This window comes from Alligator sinensis, unplaced genomic scaffold (genome assembly GCF_000455745.1).
Source record: "Alligator sinensis unplaced genomic scaffold, ASM45574v1 scaffold387_1, whole genome shotgun sequence".
In the NCBI taxonomy this organism is placed as follows: Eukaryota; Metazoa; Chordata; order Crocodylia; family Alligatoridae; genus Alligator; species Alligator sinensis.
In genome coordinates, this window is record NW_005842196.1 from 1,412,407 (window position 1) to 1,423,308 (window position 10,902).

Genomic DNA, 10,902 nt, shown 5'->3' on the forward strand with positions numbered 1-10,902 from the left:
TGAGAGAGTCCAGAGAAGAGCCACGTGCATGATCAGAGGTCAGGGAAGCAGACCCTACGATGACAGGCTGAGAGCCCTGGGGCTCTTTAGCCTGGAAAAGCGCAGGCTCAGGGGTGATCTGATGGCCACCTATAAGTTTATCAGGGGTGACCACCAGCATCTGGGGGAATGTTTGTTCACCAGAGCGCCCCAAGGGATGACAACTAGGTCGAATGGTCATAAACTACTACAAGACCGTTTCAGGCTGGACATAAGGAACAATTTCTTTACTGTCCGAGCCCCCAAGGTCTGGAACAGCCTGCCACCGGAGGTGGTTCAAGCGCCGGATGCTTATCTTGCTGGGATCCAATGACCCCAGCTGACTTCCTGCCCTTTGGGCAGGGGGCTGGACTCGATGATCTTCCGAGGTCCCTTCCAGCCCTAATGTCTATGAAATCTATGAAATATCAGCATCCACAAAACTCTCCCTTAATTCTGATACTTTTCTTAGCCCTGTTAGGCTTAATTTAGGCTTCCCAGAGTCCATTGCATTTGGTGTTTCAAGAGAGACTGTTTTTATGGAAATAACTATTAAATGTTCTGTCACAATTTCTGGATTTTTAGTATTGGTCTGTTTCTGATATAAGGGTGTGGCAGGGCACTGTTGGTGCCTGCCACTTTAAGGGCTGAGCCAAACAGCCATCAGGTGCTTGACTATGGTGGCCATTTTAGAAGTCTGGCCACCTATATAAACAGAGCAAATGACGGCTGGGAGGCCAGGCGGAAACACTGCCTGGCTGTATGCAACATCCTGGAGGTAAGGGCAGGAGTTTAAGGGGATGGTTTGGAGGCTCCTGGTCCTGGGCATGACCTAAAAATGCACCCTGCTGGGGATGGGTGGCCTGGTGGGGCTCTCAGTGGTGTGGGAGTCCCCAGGAAATGCCAGGCCAGCTACAACGCTGGTAAAAGTTGGGGTTGGGGTGCCTTAATAACCCCAGCTCCCACAACTGGGTGGGTTACCCCATAGTAGGGCCAAGAAGGCAGACCCAGGTTAGAGAGTGGGCTAGAGGCTCAGAAGCCTGACTTGAAACACCCTGGACTGATCAATGCTGGGGCGAGGGCTGGAAGGCTCAAAAGAGCCAGGGGCCCACCGTGAGGGATGCCCGGAGCTAAGGGCCTGGGGTTCGGACCGCCCTTGGAGGTGAGGCTAGGGCCTGTGTGGCCAAAGGTCCTGGGCGGGCGGTCACGCCTGAGAGGGAGAAGAGCTCAGGGAGCTAGGCAGCCCAGAATGAGGGCAGAGCAGGCTGCCTGATTGGAAGGATCTGGCTGGGGTCTGGACTGGAGGATTCTGGGGCCCAGCGTGGGGCTGGTGGCGTTAAGAACTGTGGATGCCATCTGTGAGGCTTGGGCTGCGGTGTAAGGGGGGAACGGAGCCTCAGGTAGTGCCCCCTGGCATCGGGGCAAGAATGGGCAGCCTCCCACCTAATTAACGCCTTAATTATGTATCATCAAGGCATGGGAGGTGAGGAGGCGGGTGGCTGGCCCAGAAACGGGTGGGCAGGCTAATGACAGACCGGCCCCAAGAAAGCCCGTTACAAAGGGTTTTTTTCAGTTGGTATATCTTTTACTTCTGGTGGCACTTCTTTTGTTTGTTCACTTGTTTTTAGCACGGCAGAGCCTTCTGTCTCCTGTTTTGCTATACTGGAGACTTGTGAAAATGCTCTGTCAACAAGTCTGTGAAGCTCAGTAGCACTGGGGCTTTCTGTTGGTGCATCCTCATGAATAGTGAAATTTAGATTGCAAGTGGAGATTTCATCCAGTATTATGCTGGCTGCTTGTTCTGGGAAAACTCTTCTGGAGCTTGTTACATCATCGCAAATGTCTTGCTGAGAGCTTGATTCTTGCAAGACATTACTCAGAGCAGAATGGACCATTTGATTAACCATTTCTTCAAACTTTTCATTTGAATCTTCCTCTGTAGTTCCTACAACACCCATTTCATTTTGAGACCTTTTTTCTATGGGCTGTTTAAGTGGGTCATCAACTTCACTCACTTCACTTTCTGCCAGTCTTCTGTGCTTGGGATCTGTGCTACAAAATGAGCTTAAAATTGTAGACACAAATCTATTTACTAGGTCTTCTCTTAATGTCTTGGGTGACAGACCATTGGCCAGACATAAGGGCTCACTTGGCATGAGCTCCCCTTGCTCTTCACACACTGACCTCCATGTCACTTCCCCTTTGGAAGGCTGCTTTGTGTCCTGTGCAGAGAAGGGCTTTCTTAAGAATGGCCTGCCAGCGGGTGGCAGAGGCCTTTTGGAAGTACAGGCTTTTTCTTTAGTTTTTGTTTCCTGTGATATCCTAGAACACCTCAGCCTGGGGCCTGCAGTGTAGTAAGGAGACTTTTTTGGGTTCCCTCTGCTTTGGTGTGAGCATCCCAGTCAGAGAACTGAATGACTATTTGGAGTATATTAAATGGAATATCCTCTTTGATTTCTGACTCCTCCTCAGAGTAAAGCACCATTCCAGGAACATTAATTAGGGGGCAAGCTTTTCCTTAAGGTATTTTCATTTCTGCAGACCATACAGCACCCTAACCAGCTTTATTACTTGCAAATGCTCCCCAGGCTTTTCCACCTGCAGATTTCCAAACTTCAGTGCTGAAGTAAATTCAGCCACCTCTTAACTACATTGGTCCAATATGGTCCCAATTATCTCATCTGTTATGTTTGTTTTACTCTGATTTTTCTATGTTCTGCTGGATGACTTCAAGAACATTATAAATGGCACGACTAACATACATGCTCAATTTTGAATGGAGTCTCTCTGAATTTTGAAAACTGCATCTGGTCTGCTTTCCTTTGTAATCAAATTACTTACTCTTGATGCATCTGAAACTTGAATGATTCTAACTCAGATGGCATTCTTTTACCTGCTCCTGGCATCTTACAATCGATAATTTGAGATGACAACATTTCTATTTCATTTGCTCCCTGGGTGGAGAGTGGCATCTGTTGTGTACTAGTGAAACTTCCTGTTGAAAATATCTGTATTTCAGAAAATTTGCAGTTTAAACTGAAAGGCCACAGATGACTCTAGCACAACTAGAACGTTTTCAACGGTCTTTTTGGCTACTTTATCAATAGAAGCCAAAGAAAGTGTTCGGTTTTAAACGGCTAATTCAGATTGTGCATGACTATTTCTTTCTGTTTTAAAAATTCTGTTCATTTCCCTAGCAGAGTCCCACTCTTTTCTTTTTGTTAGAAGTTCTTGATCTGTGGCAGTTGCTAAGCCGGACACCAAAGACTTGAGAAAGTTCACAGAAACACTTGCTACGATCTCTTTAGCAACTAATTCAGTTTCCTTCTGAGACTTTTCATAAAAAAATCTCAGGATAATCAGTTCTTTTAAAATGACTACAGAACAATTTTTCACTCAGTTCAATGAGAGCCTTCTTTAAAATGCAGACAGAATGCTCCAGGTCTCTTACCCTTATAAAAACATCCTTTACAACATTCTCAGCCACCTGTAGCAGGTTCAAGCTGTCATTGTCGTGAATTTCTGTTACTGGTTACTGGGCAAACAATTGTTTTAAAATGCTGCTTTTGGAGAGATCTTTTATGAAGTCTGAATAAATATCCCCTGAAATCCGTGGTTTTGGGGTTTTTGGTTTTTTTTTTTTGGGGGGGGGGGGGGGGGGGTATGGCCTGGCATCTTGTATTGCAGATTATTGTGTAACCCAGGTGGTACTCCAAGAGGTACCCCTCCCTAGTTGAAGGGATCAAAGCAGGTGCACAAGTGCTGTGGGAGGTGTAGGGACTCTCCTCCCCCTATAGAGCCAAGCCAGACCACCAATGGGGACTTGGTACCCCATATACCTTTAATGAGGGAACAATACTGGGAACATTAACCGGTATAAACCACGGTGGTATAGGGACGCTACAATGCCCCGAAGGGGCAGGATTCAACAAAGGTTAGACACTTACAGTCATAGACATATTCATCCAGTTGACAAAAGATGGGGTTAACCAAAATGTAAAACACAAACAGCAGAACAAACAATACTGGTTGGTATTACTGGAAATACAAAAGGCACAAAATAGAAAATGTCAAATTACAAGGAATATAGGGCCTCGGTACCTGGAGGGGAGAAAACACAATGGCCCCATTCCACTGCAAGAACTTCTCCTTGTTAGCTAACTCACACCAAGTCACTGAAGCTGGAACTTGAACTCAGATCTCCCACATGGTAGGCAGAAACCTCTGCCACACAGCCACCAGTGCTGGTACTACTCCACCCTGCTAGGGGTCTTGACCTTCCTGGCTACCCGGCCTCACATCAAGCTGTCTAGCCTCTTATTGGAGGAGCTGGAAGCAGAGCTGGAAACCTCTCAGGTCACTGCTCAGACCTTGCTGGAGCTGGGGAGCGCCTCCTGCTGGCCACAGGCTCTCATAGGGGATCCAGGAGCCCAGTGGGGAGCCTCTCCTGCCGGCTGTACGCCGCGCTGCTGAGGACCCCAGTGCTGCCTGCAGGTCCCACTCCTTCAGGCTCTTCTGGGGCAACTGCTCCCACCCCGCTGGCTCAGCTCTTGCCAGCTCCTTGAAACTCCTTCCTCGTGGTCCCTCGCTGGTCTCTCCTGAGTCAGCTGCGCTGCCCCTTTTATCCCCCTCCAGGTGACCCACGGAGCCAATTGGGACATGGAGGGTGAGTCTCTGGGGCCTGATTGTTGAGGCAAGGGAATCCCAAGTCCTCCAATCATCTTTTATGCCTTCAAAACCCCTGGGCTAAGTCACTACTAGCAGCCCGTCACATTTGTTTAGAATAAGTTTGGTTAAAAAGAAACTTATCTGAATTGAACTTCCTTTTGGGGAAACCTAGAAATCACTTCCTTGTGTATTCTTTTATAATATTGAGGTGCTGTTCCTATTCTCTCCTTTATACATTTCACTTTCCAGAGATGTGAGTGATGACTTTTGAGACTGCTGTGGAGTTGGCTTCCCTCCTGTGACTGTGTACAGATCACTTGGTGAGCTGGTGGGTTTTATGTTTATATCTGTAAAGATGACCTTTTTGGTGCTGGAGGAAGGAAGACTTCCAAATATATTGCAGAACTCTTCATTAGGTGTGCTGCACTACTAGAATTACATGATGAGAGTCTTGACTCTTTAGATATTGCATACACTTTATCTCTAATTCTCTCTTCATATTTTGTTAAACTTGAGTATACGACATTGGTTACTACAGCCACAACCTGGGTAAATATTTTTTCTACCTTCTCTTTTAATTTCTTTATTTAAATTGTTCTGTGATGGAAGCAAAGATAACAGATAAGTTAGTATATTTTTTTTACTCCAGTTTTTCTGGGTTTTTTTGGGTTTTTTTCCTCATGCTAAAAAACACTTATAGTATCTAATTAAAATATTTAATACATATAGCATTATGATTCAATTTTTCTTTCAATTTATATTTACTCTCTTTTTTCAAAGTTTCCCAAAAAAAAAGGTGTGTTTTCTCTGCTAGTGTGATCAAGCATGGTGCAGGGAGGCACAGACTGCTTGCATGTATGCGCGCGTACACACACAGATACACAGACAGAGACAATATAGAGAAAAATCAGATATTCATAGCAAAAAAAGACAGACGACACCCAATTTTTACATAACCCTTAACACTGAAGCAAACATTCAAAGAAGAAGCCAGTGCATGCACACAACAGAGGGAATAAAACGCATGATACAAAAGGATTCACACACACACAGACCTTTTGCAACACAGGAAAAATCAATACAAAGCATGCTGGAAAGGCAGGTGCCAGCTCCTCTGGCAGGGGAGGGAGAGGGGGTAGGGCTACAGCTGTAAGCCAGCCCCCCAACACAGACGCATTCTATTCCCCAGCAGCCATGACACCAATGGAGCCAGGAGGTGGGAGCAGTGTCTGCACCTAACGTCCCTGCACCTGCACCACCTCCGCTCAGTCCAGAAGTGGGCACCAGCAGTAGAATCACTGCCTTGCCCACCCCAATTTCAGCTCTCAGCATGAGCCTCCCACTGCCAAAGGAGGAGCTGGAGTTGGAAGCAGGGATGCTGAGTGCGCTGGCTCCAGCAATTCTGGGGACTGAGGGGGGATCAGAGTTTGTGCTCCACACCCCTCAAGTTTCCCTTAGACCCAGGTCTCCTCTGGAAAGCAGCACTTCAGAGGAGGCTGAGTTTGTGGAGGCAAGTGGTTCAGCTGAGGCAGCTCCTCCTGCTGTTCAGCCTCAGCCTGCTGAGAATGAGGAAAAGGCAGGATCCTCACCCTCAACCCAGAAGTGGGGAAGTAGTGTAGTGTGGGATCATTTTGAGGTGGCAGATGATCCCAGGTTTGCCATCTGCCAGCACTGCCAAAGGCACATGAGCCGGGGAAAGGACATGAGACACTTCACCACCATGGCGATGCTGCTGCATCTGAGGAGGCACCATCCCCTTGCCCTTCTTCCTTACAGCCTGGAACCAGTGCAAGTGTGCCAAAAGGGAAGTCCCCTGCTCACTCCAAACCCCTCTTACCCCCAAAGCAGAGGCAGGCCACCCTGGACCAGTGGGGGAAAGGTGGACAGAAAGATGGTGTGTTCCCAAAGCGAGTGAGATCACCCAGAGCACTGGGGAGATGCTTGCTCTGGATAGCCAGCCCTTCTCCTTAGTTGAGCAGCCAGGGTTCAGACAGTTTGTAGCATTTCTGGCCCCATTTTACAAAGTGTCCACATCCACCACCTTTAGCAGGGTGGTGGTGCCCTCCCTGCATCAGGCATGCAGGGAGTACTTGAGGAAGGAGCTACGCGAGGCAGGGCCGCAGGTAGCCTTGTACTTCACCTACGACATCTGGAGCAGCCGGGGTGGCGATCATGCCTACCTCTTCCTCACAGGGCACTGATGCACTCAGTCAGGCCGTCAGTGGGCTCTACTTCAAGCCGAGGTGCTAGATGATTCCCACGCCGCAAGGGAGGTCATGGTAGCCATGAACCGCATGGTGCAAGGGTGGCTCGGGCTGGCCGAGCGTACCCGTGGGTTCACAGTCACTAACAATGGGGCCAATATGATGAAGGCTGTCTGTGATGCCAACTTTGTTGGCATCTGCTGTGTGGCACACAGGCTGCACCTCCATAGTGCAGGATGCCTTGGAGGGGGACAGGGCTGCCGATGACAGCACCACCACCAGTACTGCTACAAGCCAGCTGATTTTGAAATGCAGGAAGGTGGTGGGCTACTTCCACGGCAGCATCAAGGGGGGCAAAATGTGGCGGGAGAAATGGGCAGAGCTGAGCATCCTGCAGCACAGAATCAAAGGTTGGTGGAGCAACAGAAGGCCATCCATGAGATCACCTTGCTTGGGGAGATTGGGATCAGTGCCCCCCTGAACAGAGCTGAGTGGGGTACCATCTCCCAGATCTTGCTGGTCCTCAAGCCCTTCCTCGAGGCCACCGAGACCCTTAGCACTGGCAGTGCCCTCTTCAGCCAGGTGATCCCCCTAGTGAGGGAACTGGAGAACCAAATGGAGAAGTTTGAGGGGATCAATGTTCCTGGCTAAGGCAGGCCGCTGTCACCAGACGTGCAGGCACTGGTGAGGCAGCTGAAGGAGGGGATCAGGAGACGGCTGGATCCCTTGCGGTCCAGTATGGTCCACATGATGGCAGGCATTTGCGACCCAAGGGTGAAGGGGAGCATGTGCAATGGCAGCCCCAAAACCCTTGATCACTGGACGCACTTGTGCTGGTGAGCAAAGTCAGGGAGGCCAAAGTGCAGAGGCGAGGGGATGTGGAAGAGGGGGATCCACTGTCCCATGCCAGCACTCCCAGCACCGGCGCCAGCACCAGCCAGTCTTTTCCATGCCAGTCACTGCCAATGTGGGCCATGGGCATCAGTGCTGGGGTCCAAACACACCAGACCCCAGCCTTGGGTAGGTAGCGCTGAGGCTTTGGGGGCTACATAACTTGCTCCACTGGACTGCAACCCCTTGGCCTGCTGGACAAACCGCAGGCAGATGTGGTAGGATCTGTGCATGGTTACCCACAAATACTTGTCCTGTCCACCAACCAGTGTTCCAAGCGAGAGGGTGTTCAGCATTGCTGGGGATGTTGTGACACCCCACCTCACCTACTTGGATCCTACCTTGGTGGAGCAGCTGGTGTTCCTAAGGGTGAACCTCCCACTGCTGGGGTTCCCCAAGCTCCACCTGCAGACGGACTGAGTGTCACCCTCCTCACTCTGTCTGCACCAATTTCCTTTTTTGAATTTTTTAAAAGATGAGTAATGCCCCACTCTCAGCTGGAGGGGGCACTAACTGCATCACCAGCCAGTGGGGGAAGAACATGTCCCTGCTGATCTCATTCCCCTGCCAGGACGAACTTGGAGGTGTGGGATTCGGGCTATGGGGAAGGAGGAGGACCCAGGGCCTGGGCATGACCACTAAAATTGCCCCCTGCCAGGGTAGGGAGGCCTGGTGGGGCTACTGGTGGTGCAGCAGCCCCGTAAATGCCAGGACCAACGATCCCCTGGTGAAAGTGCAGTTCATAGGCCCAGCTCTGAAGAGTGGTTTGCATTGTAATTTGTTCCCTCTCAGGATCAGACCTGAGAGACTGGAGGCAGAGTGGTTTTTTTGGTGAGGAATGTGCCCCCACGGGCAGTTGGGTTTTCTTGTCTTTGATAGATTCTGGTGTGCAGCTTGTGAGGGTACTGGAGATAGTTGGCAGGTTTTGTGTTTTGAGCTGCAGGAAGTTGGCTTCAGTTCTGGTGATGAGGTTAGGTGCTTGTTTGAATGTACAAACCACTTTTCAGAGCTGGGCCTATGAACTGCACTTCATCAGCCTCCTACATAGTAGGTACAGACACTCATGGACTCAACATACACAGTGGAATTCTGGCACACAGACCTGCTGGACACCTCATCCATGTGGGAACCAATGACGTGGCCAGGAGTAGTTCTGACCATGTCATGGGTGACTACCGGGCTCTGGGGGCCAGGCTTAGAGAGACTGGAGCGCAGGTGATCTTCTTGTCCGTCCTCCCGGTCAGAGGTCGCAGTAGGCATCACAGCGCCTGCATCAGAGAGGTCAACCTGCGGCTCAGGAGTTGGTGCCATCATGCAGGATTTGGCTTCCTGGACCACGACCCATACTTCATGGCAAGGGACTTCCTGGGGCGCGATGGACTTCACCTCTCAGCAAAAGGTAAAAGTCTTCAAGATGAAACTGGATGCTTATCTTGCTGGGATCCTATGACCCCAGCTGACTTCCTGCCCTTTGGGCAGGGGGCTGGACTCGATCTTTTGAGGTCCCTTCCAGCCCTGATGTCTATGAAATCTATGAAACAGGTTGGCTGATCTCCTATGTTGGACTTTATACTAGCTCAGACAGGGGCAAGGAGGCAGAAGAAGGAGAACATCAGGAACCTGCAATCCATGGGACGGCCAGCAGTACAGCACAGGTAAGCAATAAGGGGCCCATTGAGCATCAGAGCCAGGGGGCAACAAAGATGCCAGTCACAGGGCTCAAGTGCCTGTACACCAATGCTAGGAGCATGGGGAACAAGCAGGATGAGCTAGCGCTCCTGCTTGCAGAAAACACTTTTGACTTAGTGGGGTTAACTGAAACCTGGTGGGACTCCACCCATGACTGGGCAGTACACATTGAGGGCTATAAGCTGTACAGAAAGGATAGAGTAGGGAGGAGAGAGGGAGGGGTTGTGCTCTATGTCAAGGAGCGTTATACATCGACCCTTATCAAAATGGAATGGGAGGAGAAAGTAGAAGGATTGTGGGTTAGGATACATGGAGGTCAAGGGGAAAGGGATTTATTTGGTGGTAGGGGTCTGCTACAGACCCTCACACAAGGGGAAGAACTAGACTTGGAACTCCTGAGGCAGCTCTTGGAGACCATAAAGGCTAGGGAGGTGGTAGTCACGGGGGACCTAAACTACCCTGACATCTGCTGGGAGATGCCGACAGCAAATTCCCACTGTTCATGCAGGTTCCTATCCTGTGTACAGGACCTCCACCTGACGCAGGAGGTACATGGTCCCACTAGGGGGAATGCCTTACTGGACCTGGTATTGGCAACAGGGGATGACATGGTAGGGGACCTACAGATCAGTGGTCACCTGGGGGACAGTGACCACCAAATAATAGAATTCATCATAAGGCGTAGAATGGGTAAGGTAACTAGTAGGGTGGAAGTGCTACACTGTAGGAAGGCTGACTTCAGCGAACTCAGGCATTTAGTCAATGACGCACTGCAGAGTAAGAGATTTGGCGAGATGGGAGCCCAGGAAGGGTGGCTGGGCTCCCATCCCCATCGTTACCTTAAGGTAACGATCCTTCGGGCACAAAGGGAGATGATCCCGATGTAGGGGAAAGGGGCCAAGAGGCGACCCTGGCAGACCAGAAAAATCCAGAGCAACCTAAAGGCAAAAAGGAGGGCATATAAGCAGTGGAAACAGGGAGAGATTTCTAAAGAGAAGTATACCCCCTCAGCTCGCAGTTGTAGGGAGGCAGTTAGAAAGGCCAAAGCAACCATGGAGCTGAGGTTGGCACCCCAAGTTAAGGATAACAAAAACAAAAAATTGTTTTTCGGATATATAGGAAGTAAAAGAAAGGCCCAGGGCGGAGTAGGACCGCTACTGGATGGGCAAAAGCAATTGGTGACAGACAGGGGGAACAAGGCTGAACCCCTCAATGCGTTCTTTGCCTGTGTTCCTAGACGAGGGGCAAGACAAGTCTCACAATGGGATTGTAGAGAGACAACAGCAGGGTGCCAGACTACCAAGCGTTGACCCTGAGATGTTGCAGAGTCACTTGGAAGAATTGGATGCGTTTAAGTCAGCAGGCCCGGATGAGCTCCATCCGAGGGTACTGAAGGCACTGGCTAACGTCATTGCACAGCCACTGGACAGGA

At 50.0% G+C, this 10,902-nt stretch overlaps 1 pseudogene; it reads right to left on the reverse strand.

The window, feature by feature from the left end:
- LOC112550753 overlaps window positions 1-10,902 on the reverse strand; it is a 43,673-nt pseudogene that overhangs the window by 5,521 nt on the left and 27,250 nt on the right.